Genomic DNA, 12,385 nt, shown 5'->3' with positions numbered 1-12,385 from the left:
GGAGGGATGATGTCTTGTAGTGAAACTTGGTCGAAGATATTTCGTACGATGAACCTCACGTCGAGGCGTTAGGTGCTAAGTTGCCTTAGTTTGGAGACGAGGGCGCCCTGCCTTTTCGCTGGTGGTATTTCACTGCGGCAAAATTTCGCAAGCCTGTAGAAAGCAGCCGGAGTAGGATACAAAGAAAGGGTGATTTAAACAGTGTTATTGTCATGAAACACAGAACACGCACTTTTCCCCCCTGACTTCAGAATTCAGCTTGTAACATTATTTAGCAGACTCCACATATGTAGCGGCTGGAGCCACCATCCGCCGTTTGTATTGTCAGTCGGCGCCCGAGTGGCCCGGCAAAGTTACCGAATGCTGCCAGTAGTGGTCAGAGCAAGGAAGCATCGAGCGAACAGTCACCTGCTTGCCGTCAGCGTCGCGGTGCGCGGTGCCGCAATCTCTTGCTCAAGGTGGCCGCCATCTGTCCTTGCAGGAAACTACCCAGCATGTCCATCATCATCCGTCTGCAGAACTTGCCCTGGGCGGCGAACTCTCTGGACATCCGCCGCTACTTCCAGGGGCTCAGCATCCCGGAGGGCGGTGTGCACATCGTGGGCGGCGAGAAGGGAGACGCGTTCATCGCCTTTGGCAGCGACGAAGATGCGCGCCAGGCCATGGAGCGCGACGGCGGCAAGATCAAGGAGGTGCGCATCAAGCTACTGCTCAGCTCCCGCGCCGAGATGCAGCGCATCATCGACCATGCGCGCGCTCAGCACACTGCGCCACCCCCCGTTAAGAAGGAGGAGCGCCGCCGTCCCAGCCCAGACGACCGCTCGCGAAGACCGCAGAGGGACCGCTCGCCGCCTAGGCGCCGAACGTCGCGGCGGGACCGTAGCCACAGCCGCTCGCCTTCGTATCGCAGGGACAAGGACCGGTCGCGCTCCTCGCGCTCCGATGAGCGGCGCAGAAGCTTTGACGAGCCCGGGCGGGTGGCTGAGCCCGCAAAGGTGTCCAACGGCCAGGTGCCCGAGCGCAAAGGCTGGGACGAAAAGCCTGCCTTCGCGGATCCCAGCAAAGCTGCTGCGCCCACCTTCCCCATCGGCAGCCTGCCGGCCCGGCAGCAGAACGAAATTGGCTCGGCACCTGTCAACATGGCCTGCCAGCAGCCCGCAGCGCTTCCCAACTTGGCAGCCTTCAACCTACCCGCCGTGGGTCTGATGGGCAACCTGTCTGGCCTGGCTGCCAACATGATGGGTGGCATAATGGCGGGCGGCGAGGCTATGGGCGGCATGGCGGGTAGCGTGGGCGATGGTGTACCCGCTAACGTGGCCGGAAATCTTTCCACCGGGCTGGCCGGTCACATGGGCGGCGGCATGGCCGTCAACATGCCTGGTGGCTTGCCTGGGAACGTCTCTGGCGGAGTGCCCAGTGGGATGTCGGGCAACATGCCCGGCCACTTAGGCGGAATGCCCGCGGGTGCCATGGGAGCAGGTGCGAGCGGCGGCATGGCTGCAGGGATGCCTGGGCAGATGGGCGCCAATATGCCTGGAGCCTTTGGAATGGGCGACGCGATGCCCAACAATGTGGAAAACGTGGGCAACATGGCTCCAGGCTTCGTCGATCGCCGAATGGATGGCAAGGGGGCCGAAAGAGTGATGGCGGGGCACCCTCAGGTGGAGCGCGGGACATGCCTCGTCACGCGGAAGAGACTTGCTGCATCGAGATTCGAGGCCTGACGGGGGCTCCGACTCCAAGAGACGTGAAGGACCTGTTTCGCGGGCTGCGGATATTCGGCGGCTGCATACGCGTGGCCACCTCAGATAACGGCATCAAGAGCGTTGTGGTGAGGTTCGCCAACAAGTGGGACGCTCGCGAGGCACTTCAGGGCGACTTCAAGGTGCTGTGTGGCGACCCTGTCCAGATATGTCCGTTCCCCGAGGACCTTTTCGAACAAACCGAGCTGCTGGTCGCGTCACCAGTGGGCCAGCAGGGCCGGCCGCCCCGCGAAGCTGACATGGTCGTCATGATGAAGGGCCTCCCTTACAACACCAGCGAGCAAGACGTGCTGCAGTTTTTCTCCGGTCTCAATGTTCTGGACATCGTTGTCGAACACGACCGCAGTGGCCGCGTTACGGGCACGGCCTTTGTGGAATTTGGAGACAAGAGAGACTTCGAGACTGCGATGAACATGCAGCGGCGCAAAATTGGCCATCGCTATATCGAGCTTGGTGTGGGCAGCCGTGAGGTCATGTACGCTGCGCGAAATGGCGAGAGTGTCGGCCCGGACGCCATGCCGATGAACCGGCGCGAAGAAGAGCCGCCCGTTATGCACGGAGTGGGTCCGGAGCGTGGGCCAGAGCTTGCTGCTGGACCCGGTCACGGGCCCGGTCCTATGCATGGCCCGGGGATGGGCCCGGCTCATGGGCCTGGCCACTCGCTCGTGCCGCCTGGGCACACCTGCGTCTCCATGTTGGGACTGCCGAGCACCGTCACAGACAGGGACATCGCAGACTTCTTCAGCACACAGGGCGTGATACCGCGCGCCATTCACATAATGCTCGGTGCCAACGGCGTTCCCACCGGCCACGCCTTCGCCGAGTTCGGGAGTCACGCCGACTGTGAGAGGGCATTCCTGCAAGACGGCGCCAACCTTGGCCCTCACGTGATTGCGCTCAAGACGATTCCGTACAGCGAAGTAGCGCAAGCGCTGGGAGGCCACCCGCGTCCCGACGGCCGGCCCGACGGTCGTCCAGACGGGCGCCCGGACAGCCGCTTCGACCGCCGTTTCGAGGGTCGCTTCGACGGCCGTCCCCATGACCGCGGTAACGGTCGACCCGACGGCGGGCGGCCGGGCTTGATGCGGCCCGAAGGCCGATTCGAGCCGCCGGCGGGCCCTCCTCGGGAGCGCGACGGCCCCCCGGCCAAACGGCCGCTGCTCGAGCGCTCCTCGAGACCCCCGCTGTTCCCCGAGCCCCGGCGGGGGCCGCTGTTCCCAGAGCGTGGCGGGCCTCTGCTGCGGGCGCCGCGGCACGAGGAGCCGCGCATGGACGGCTTCGGCAAGCCCGGCTGCGTGGTCACCGCCACCAACATCCCGTACCGCGCCGGCGTTGACGACATCATCCACTTCTTCCAGGGCTACGAATTGACCAAGGAGAACGTCATGCGCCGCTTCAACGACCGGGGCCAGCCGACGGGTGACGCGCGGATCGCCTTCCCCACTCCGCGCGACGCGCAGGAAGCCCTCTCCAAGTTCAACAACCGACCAATGCACGGCCGATCCATATCGCTGGGCATAATGTGAACTGGCCGATTGTGCTGTCCATCCACAAGTCGAGAGAATCAAGGGGTTCAACAGTCAGCATCACCCACTCGTGAAAATCACTGTGCCGTTTTCGTGTGTGCGTGTGTGTGTGTGTGTGCATGTGTGCGTGTGTGTGTGCGTGCATGCGTGCGTGCGTGTATAGCCTGCCGTCGGCTTGTAAGAAAGTGTTCATATATTTCATTGTTACTCAGCCCATAATCATTCATTAAAAGTGTTGTTGTGCATTTGGCGTTGTGATGCTCTAATGTGTGATACACGACGAACCTCCTTTGGTGGGTTCGCTTAATCACACTCCGTCTCTAGTGGCGCAAATCTCTGATTGGCCTTGTTTTTGCTACCTGCAGTTTCTACACTGCTTCACATTCTGAAAGGTACCAGTGTTTCTTCCTCAGCTGCTGATTTCTGACGCGCAAAACCGCCTCTTAGTTTTCCATGGCTTGGAAGATTTTCCCTGCTGGCGAAAGCTAAGCGCCCTTCATATTGCCAGGTGGCGTTCGTGGCGCTCGGAAAGAAGACGACGCTCGTGGTGCTCTCGTTTTGAAAGACGTTGAAGTTCGCCGTCTCGCCAACTGAAGGACGTGCTGCCGAGCCCTGCCTTCTAACAGGTCCTCTCTTGTCACCAACACCGTGACAAATCTGGTGGAGGTCGGATCGATCTCATGTCCCGTACCCCAACCGTTAGTCGGAGCTCCAGTCCAATTCCCGTCACGACGCCTGTTCACCGTACTCGCCGCCGGATTCGAGGCTTACCCCCCGAGCCTGTTCCATCCGGTATGTCCACGGAGCAACCTGCCTTGAGCATCCCAATGCCTGGGGCGTCGACACCCTACTTCACGCTCCAGAACCCCCGCATCCCGAAGTCCTTCCACGGCGACATCTTTGAAGACGTGGAAGACTGGTTGCAGCACTACGAGCGCGTTGCCGCATTCAACCAGTGGGATGACGCCGCCCAGCTCCGGAACGTCTACTTTAGCCTGGAGGACGGCGCTCGGATTTGGTTCGAGAACCGCGAAGATCAGCTGGTCTCTTGGAGTGAGTTCCGGCGTCGGCTCCTAGACACATACGGCAGCTCGGATCGTCGCGAACGGGCAGAACGCGCTCTGCAATCTCGCGTTCAGCTGCCCAATGAAAATGTTGCAGCGTATGTCGAGGACATGACGCGCCTTTTCAGACGCGCGGACCCTGCAATGCCCGAGGACAAAAAAACTGCGCCATCTCATGCGTGGCGTCAAGGAGCAACTTTTTGCCGGCCTTGTCCGCAGCCCTCCGAAGACTGTCGCCGAGTTCCTCACTGAGTCTTCCACGATCGAGAGGGTTCTTCAGCAAAGAGCATCCGCGTACGATCGACCCGTATCCGCCGCCTCCGTTTCCAGCGAGTTACCGTTCCACGGCACCGATGCCTCCCGGATACGCGATCTCATACGGTCGATTGTGCACGAAGAAATCCGGCAGCTGTACGGGGCCCCTACCACAGCTCAAAGCTCCATGGCGACCTTTGTCCGCGAGGAGGTGCAGCAAGTGCTCCGGCCGTCCTTACCTGCCGGTGAGGCTCGTCCATCCCCTCCTCCTTTCGCGCCTGACCGTCGTCTCACCTACGCCGAAGCCCTGCAGTCCCCTGCTCCAGCACCGGCGTCCTTCGTTCCGGCTCCTGCTGAAGTGCCGGGGCCGCCTGCACCCGTGCTGCAGTACGTGGAAGCTCCCCGACCGTCCGCGCGCAAAGCCGACGTGTGGCGCACATCCGACAGACGCCCCCTATGCTTTCACTGCGGGGAACCAGGTCACCTGTATCGGCACTGCCCCTACCGCCGTCTGGGCCTCGAAGGGTTTCCCCCCGATTCTCCTCGACCCCGCTATGGCGAACGACCCAGGGCCGTCGCGGATTTTCTTGAAGACCAACGTTGGCAACAGTCTCGTCGCCAGCGGGCTCGATCCCCATCGCCCGGGAGTCGTCCTTCACCTTCTACCGCGAGTTTTTCCCGGGCGGCGCAAGGCCGATCGCCCAGCCCACGGCGGGAAAACTGCAACCAGCGACCTTAGGGGGTGGGCTCGCTGGACGTCGTTCTGAGGGGAACCCCCATCGCCGCGGGCACGACATGCCGACGCCTCGCGGGTTCCGAAGTCCGCGGTCACCATTCACTCCGACACAGCGACACTCCCTCGACATAACGACGCTTCGACGGTTCCGAGGTCCGCAGTACCCGTTCGCTTCGACACATCGACACTGACACATGACGGCGCCTCACCGATTCAGACGCCCGCATTCTCCGATACTTCCGACGCACTGACCCCATTAGAAAGCACACGCCACGCCGACGAACTACCGGTGGCACAGCCTGCAGACAACGACGCCTGTGCCCGATCATCCTCTCCGGAGCCTGCATCTCGTGAGCGGCTTTCCTTAGACATACCTGTGATGCTGGATGGTCGCCACGTTCGAGCGTTATTAGATACTGGTGCTGATTATTCGATTTTAAGCAGCCAGCTCGCCGCCGTCCTCAAAAAGGTTCTCACGCCATGGGCTGGCACACACGTTCGCACTGCGGGCGGTCATTTGATTGCACCTCTCGGCATGTGCACCGCCCGAGTTCAAATCCGGGAGTCCACATTTGTCGTCTGCTGTCTTGTTCTGAATAACTGTTCGCGCGACCTCATCTTAGGTGTCGACTTTCTGCGTGAATATGGGGCGATTATTGACCTACGCGATAACAAGGTCACGTTTTCAACTGAGAGTGCTGTCGCCCTCCCCAACGCGCCGCGACCAAGCCAGACACTTCGAGTTTCTACGGACACAGTCACCCTGCCGCCTCGAACCAGCGCCTTCATTACGGTTGAGTGCGAATCATTTCAAGACGGTGACGCCATCGCCGAAACCAACCTGTCATTACTGTTGACGCAAGGCGTGTGCGTGGCCCGCAGTCTGATCCATCTTCACAGTGGCCAGTCACAGGTACTTGCTACCAATTTTTCGCACGAGCATCGGCATCTTTTTCGCGGCACTTCCGTAGCCTTTATCGAACGCATCTCCGATGTTTCCGAGTGCTTCTCCTCAGAACCAGTGCAGCCTCCTTTTCCCCTCGAGAGCCTCGATGTCAACTCCGCGCTGTCAACCAGCCAACGGGAGCAGCTGTGTGCACTATTGCTCGAATTCAGACAGTGTTTCGCCTCCTCGTCGAAAGTGCGTCAAACTACCATAGCCAAGCACCACATCGTGACGTACGATGACGTACACCCGATCCGTCAACACCCCTATCGGGTATCGTCTACAGAGCGCGAAGTCATTAAGTCCCAAGTTAAGGAGATGCTCGAAGATGACGTTATTCAGCCTTCCAACAGCCCATGGTCCTCGCCGGTCGTCCTCGTTAAAAAGAAAGACGGCACCCTCCGTTTCTGCGTCGATTACCGGAAGCTGAATGCAGTCACGAAGAAGGACGTTTACCCATTGCCACGTATTGACGACTCTCTCGACCGCCTTCGGCGCGCTCGTTATTTTTCGTCCATCGACCTAAAAAGTGGCTACTGGCAAATTGAGGTCGATGAGCGGGATCGTGAGAAGACGGCCTTTGTCACTCCCGACGGCCTTTATGAATTTAAAGTTCTACCTTTCGGTCTTTGTTCTGCGCCTGCCACATTTCAGCGGATGATGGACACTGTCCTTTCTGGTCTTAAATGGCAGTGTTGCCTAGTCTATCTCGACGACGTGGTGGTTTTCGCCGACTCATTTAGCCAACACCTTGATCGCCTGCGGACGGTCCTCGAAGCCCTTCGTTCAGCTAACCTGACATTGAAGCCCCAAAAATGCCACTTCGGTTACCAGGAGCTAAAATTTCTCGGCCATGTCGTCAGCGCCGCCGGCGTGAAGCCCGACCCCGACAAGCTGGCCGCGGTTGCGGAATTTCCACTGCCACGTGACAAGAAAGCTGTTCGGCGCTTCCTAGGGCTCTGCAGTTACTATCGGCGTTTTATCGAAAATTTCGCTGACCTCGCAGAACCGCTGACTCGCCTCACCCGTGACACCACACCTTTTGTTTGGTCCCACGAGCAAGAAATGGCTTTCGCCGAGCTCCGCCTGCGACTTCAAACGCCGCCCGTTCTTGCCCATTTTGATGAGCGAGGTGACACTGAGATACACACCGACGCCAGCAACATCGGCCTCGGCGCGGTTCTCGTGCAACGCCAGGATGGCGTTGAACGAGTCATCGCTTATGCAAGCCGCGCTCTGTCACGCGCAGAGATGAACTATTCGACGACAGAAAAAGAATGCCTCGCCATTATTTGGGCTGCTGCGAAATTTCGCCCCTATCTTTATGGACGCCCTTTCAAAGTGGTCACTGACCACCACTCCTTGTGTTGGTTGACCAACCTGCGTGACCCGTCTGGACGCCTGGCGCGATGGAGCCTTCGCCTGCAGGAGTTTGACCTCACCATTGTTTATAAGTCCGGACATAAGCATGAAGACGCCGACACCCTCTCTCGTGCGCCTGTCGAACTCGCAACCCCCGACACGGACGACGACATCAGTTTCCTTGGGGCTATCAATTCTTCTGATTTCTCAACCCAACAACGCGCCGATCCAGTGCTACGACCCCTCATCGATTATTTGGAAGGCCAGCCAGCCACCGTTCCTAAATGTTTTTCTCGACACCTGTCGTCGTTTTCCCTGCAACGAGGCGTGCTCTATAAGAAGAACCCTGGTTCCAGTTCGCGCGCGTATCTCCTCGTCGTGCCGACAACACTTCAGGAGGAAATACTTTCTGCGTGCCATGACGAACCAACCTCTGGCCATTTAGGATACTCTCGCACGCTTTCCAGAATCCGCCAGCTGTTCTACTGGCCCAAACTCGCCACTGTTGTCAAACGCTATGTGCAGAGCTGTCGGCAATGTCAGCGCCGTAAGGCCCCGACCGCCAAGCCTCCGGGACTCCTCCAACCTATTGCACCACCACGCGCCCCATTCGATCAGGTCGGCATTGACCTTCTCGGTCCGTTTCCCTTTGTCCTCGGGTGGCAACCGGTACATCATCATTGCCACACAGACTACCTCACTCGATACGCCGAGGCCAAAGCCTTACCCCGTGGCACAGCGTCCGAGGTTGCGGATTTCTTCGTGCATCAGATCGTACTTCGGCACGGCGCCCCGACCTACGTCATTACCGACCGAGGAACCTACATTTACTTCCCAGATGATGGCCGAAATTTTTCAGCTAAGCGGGACGACCCACCGGAAAACTACTGCTTACCACCCTGCAGGCAAATGGGCTGACAGAGCGGCTTAATAAGACTATGCGGACATGCTGGGCGATGTACGTCGATGTACAACACAGGAATTGGGATAACGATCATACCGTACGTGACATTCGCCCTACAACACAGCAGTTCAAGAGACGACCCGTTTCACACCGTTCCGCCTCCTCTACGGCAGGGAGGTTCAGACGATGCTCGACGCAATGCTCCCTTGCGCAAACCGATGACCATCTTTCTGCTGACGCTGAGGAGTTTACCCACGAAGCCGAGCAGGCTCGTCAGCTAGCCCGTATTCACATCACCCAGCAACAAGACAAAGATCTCGCGGCGATACAACCTCCGGCACAGACAAGTCTCCTACCATCCCGGCGACCAGGTTTGGGTATGGATACCTGTTCGACGACGCGGCTTGTCCGAAAAACTCATTTGCCGCTATTTTCGGTCCCTACAAAGTCTTGCGGCGCGTCAGCGACGTTAATTACGAGGTAGAACCGGACGCTGAACTTTCCCAGCAGAGAACCCGTCGAAAGCCCCCGTCCAGAGAATCGTCCATGTTTTGCGCTGAAGCCGTATTTGGCACGGTGACCCACCCAGAATCTTCGTGCCTCTCTTGTGTGATTAATTGTGCTTGTGTGTGCTTGTGTGTGTGCTTGTGTTCGCGCGCTCTTCTGCGCGTGTTTTTTTTTTTAAGAGGTGGAGGAATGCCAGGTGGCGTTCGTGGCGCTCGGAAAGAAGACGACGCTCGTGGTGCTCTCGTTTTGAAAGACGTTGAAGTTCGCCGTCTCGCCAACTGAAGGACGTGCTGCCGAGCCCTGCCTTCTAACAGGTCCTCTCTTGTCACCAACACCGTGACAATATAAGTCAACTTTTCTCATCGAATAAAAGATGTTACCCAGGCAGCGTTTCATATATACTACGGTCAGTGCCCGAAACGCATTTCGTGCAGCTAGCTGTATATGCGTTGAAACGCGCAAGAGGCTGTCCCATGAAATGACCGTGCTGCTGTTGAAAGGTAAGGAAAGCTAATACTCGCTCATCTCGAGCAGGAGAGACAGCCTCGCATGAACTTCTGGGTTCTGCGTTCAGTGTTACACTAGACACCTGGGACGTATTGCAATGACGTCGATATTCGGGCATGTAATAGACCAACGCTTTCACGCGCACTGCGTACGATTCATTCTATAGCTTAAACCGCTCGCTTATTCGCGCTGGAATTGACGCAAAACGGCATACGTACAGTCTTGCTTTTTTCAATACAAAGTTTGGATTATGTACTTAGCTGATTCGATAGAAATAAATCCGCGTCGTCTGCAGCATTTGCGACCCCATAACAAGCAGCGTTGCGTAGTGCGCTTTTAGCTGTGCACCCCAGTTAGTATCGCCCGATTGTCGCCTGCTATGATGTTCATATGGCTCGCATTGGCAAATAGCTGCTTTGAATTTGATGTGAGCGCGAGGGAATAAGTTTTGACAGCCGAATTGTGAATTGCATACGAGCCGCCCCGCTGCCGTTTTCCCTTGCGGGCGCGATAATAGTTGTGGGGTGCACTTTTCAAACAAGAAAAGCAACGCAGTTTGCGAGATTCGTTTCCAGAATGCTGAGCCTGATTTGATTTTTCACGTATTGCAAGCGGTGTCACAAACATGCTTGCCTTTCAAATTCGCGCAGATTCGCAAGGAGAACATTGAAGGCTAGATACGTTTTTGCATAGACTAGGTTCCCTTGGCAACTTGCACTGCGGGTTCAAATATTCATCCATATAAGACATTCGCTGTGCTTATTTCTCTCATTAGTGCGTAAGACCTTAAACATTGTAACAACACGGGCCGCACTAAGGAGGAGGGTGCGAGCATGGAAAAAGTCGCCGGAAACGGCTTCGCCAAGCTTTTGCGCTTGATTGTGGTTCTCTGCTGCGTGTAGAAGTGTATTGTTTGGCTCAGGTGTTCATGGACTACACAATGCAGCGATTGAGCAAGTTGATGTCCTCTCCTCTGAAGGTGTTTCAGAGCCCCCTTAAGAAATGCATTTATCATGAGTTCATGATACTTGCCACCTTACCTACACGCCTAAGAAAAAAATGCACTTGTTGGCCGTTTTTTATGTTCTCGAAAAAAAGCAAAGCTGTTTAACAAATCATGATATATATATATATATACACACACACACACACACACACACAAAAACGGAAGGCGGGAAAGTACGGCTCGCTAAGATGTCACATGAAATGCTGCTCTACACGGTTCAAGTAGGAAGCGAATGACAATGAACCAAGACAGAGCAAACCAAGACCAAGCAAAAGGTTCAGATATCTTCGTACCATCCTAACAGGCAATCCTGCTCCGGTTTTAAACAGCATAACAGCGACATGCCAGTCCGGACACTTTGTTGACGCTGTCGCGAAACACGAACGCAAAATTTTAATTTTATTAAGCAATTTATAGGGAAGAATTAATCTGTTAATTGCATTCAACAATTTCTTTTGCCAAACTTTTTGCCTGCCGGATACTACGGGCGCCTCTATAAGCTCTGAAAGGTGCTTCTAATTCAAAACACAAGTGCGCTTCGTTGCTACACGTGCCGTACAGGGTGGTGGTGGTAGTGGTTTTTAAAATAATAGTAAAAAGGAAGGAAAAGATTTTTGCTAGCCTCGGCATCCTGCCAATCGATACTGAAGCACATGAGCTGGGGGTAGCGGAAATAAAGGATAGCAGGCAGAATGGAGAAACGAAATGAAAGAGGCGCTGCCTTCGCATCACAAAGTGCCAACCACATCCTGAACGTAACACGGACCAATGATGCCGGTCATTTCATTCGCTTGGAAAAAATAGGGTGTGCTTTTTTTTTTAGCTCCCGATGAACTGGCGATGTTTGAAGGGAGGGATGATGTCTTGTAGTGAAACTTGGTCGAAGATATTTCGTACGATGAACCTCACGTCGAGGCGTTAGGTGCTAAGTTGCCTTAGTTTGGAGACGAGGGCGCCCTGCCTTTTCGCTGGTGGTATTTCACTGCGGGCATAAATTTCGCAAGCCTGTAGAAAGCAGCCGGAGTAGGATACAAAGAAAGGGTGATTTAAACAGTGTTATTGTCATGAAACACAGAACACGCAACTTTTCCCCCCTGACTTCAGAATTCAGCTTGTAACATTATTTAGCAGACTCCACATATGTAGCGGCTGGAGCCACCATCCGCCGTTTGTATTGTCAGTCGGCGCCCGAGTGGCCCGGCAAAGTTACCGAATGCTGCCAGTAGTGGTCAGAGCAAGGAAGCATCGAGCGAACAGTCACCTGCTTGCCGTCAGCGTCGCGGTGCGCGGTGCCGCAATCTCTTGCTCAAGGTGGCCGCCATCTGTCCTTGCAGGAAACTACCCCAGCATGTCCTCATCATCATCCGTCTGCAGAACTTGCCCTGGGCGGCGAACTCTCTGGACATCCGCCGCTACTTCCAGGGGCTCAGCATCCCGGAGGGCGGTGTGCACATCGTGGGCGGCGAGAAGGGAGACGCGTTCATCGCCTTTGGCAGCGACGAAGATGCGCGCCAGGCCATGGAGCGCGACGGCGGCAAGATCAAGGAGGTGCGCATCAAGCTACTGCTCAGCTCCCCGCGCCGAGATGCAGCGCATCATCGACCATGCGCGCGCTCAGCACACTGCGCCACCCCCCGTTAAGAAGGAGGAGCGCCGCCGTCCCAGCCCAGACGACCGCTCGCGAAGACCGCAGAGGGACCGCTCGCCGCCTAGGCGCCGAACGTCGCGGCGGGGACCCGTAGCCACAGCCGCTCGCCTTCGTATCGCAGGGACAAGGACCGGTCGCGCTCTCATCGCGCTCCGATGAGC

General features: G+C 56.7%; 1 pseudogene; it reads left to right on the top strand.

Annotated features, from left to right (window-relative positions):
• Window positions 1-3,534, top strand: LOC144113341 (epithelial splicing regulatory protein 2-like; annotated as a pseudogene).
• The last annotated feature ends 8,851 nt before the right edge of the window (window positions 3,535-12,385 follow it).

Source organism: Amblyomma americanum, chromosome 1, assembly GCF_052857255.1.
Source record: "Amblyomma americanum isolate KBUSLIRL-KWMA chromosome 1, ASM5285725v1, whole genome shotgun sequence".
NCBI classification, from domain to species: domain Eukaryota; kingdom Metazoa; phylum Arthropoda; class Arachnida; order Ixodida; family Ixodidae; genus Amblyomma; species Amblyomma americanum.
This window is presented reverse-complemented; position numbering and strand designations above follow the sequence as displayed.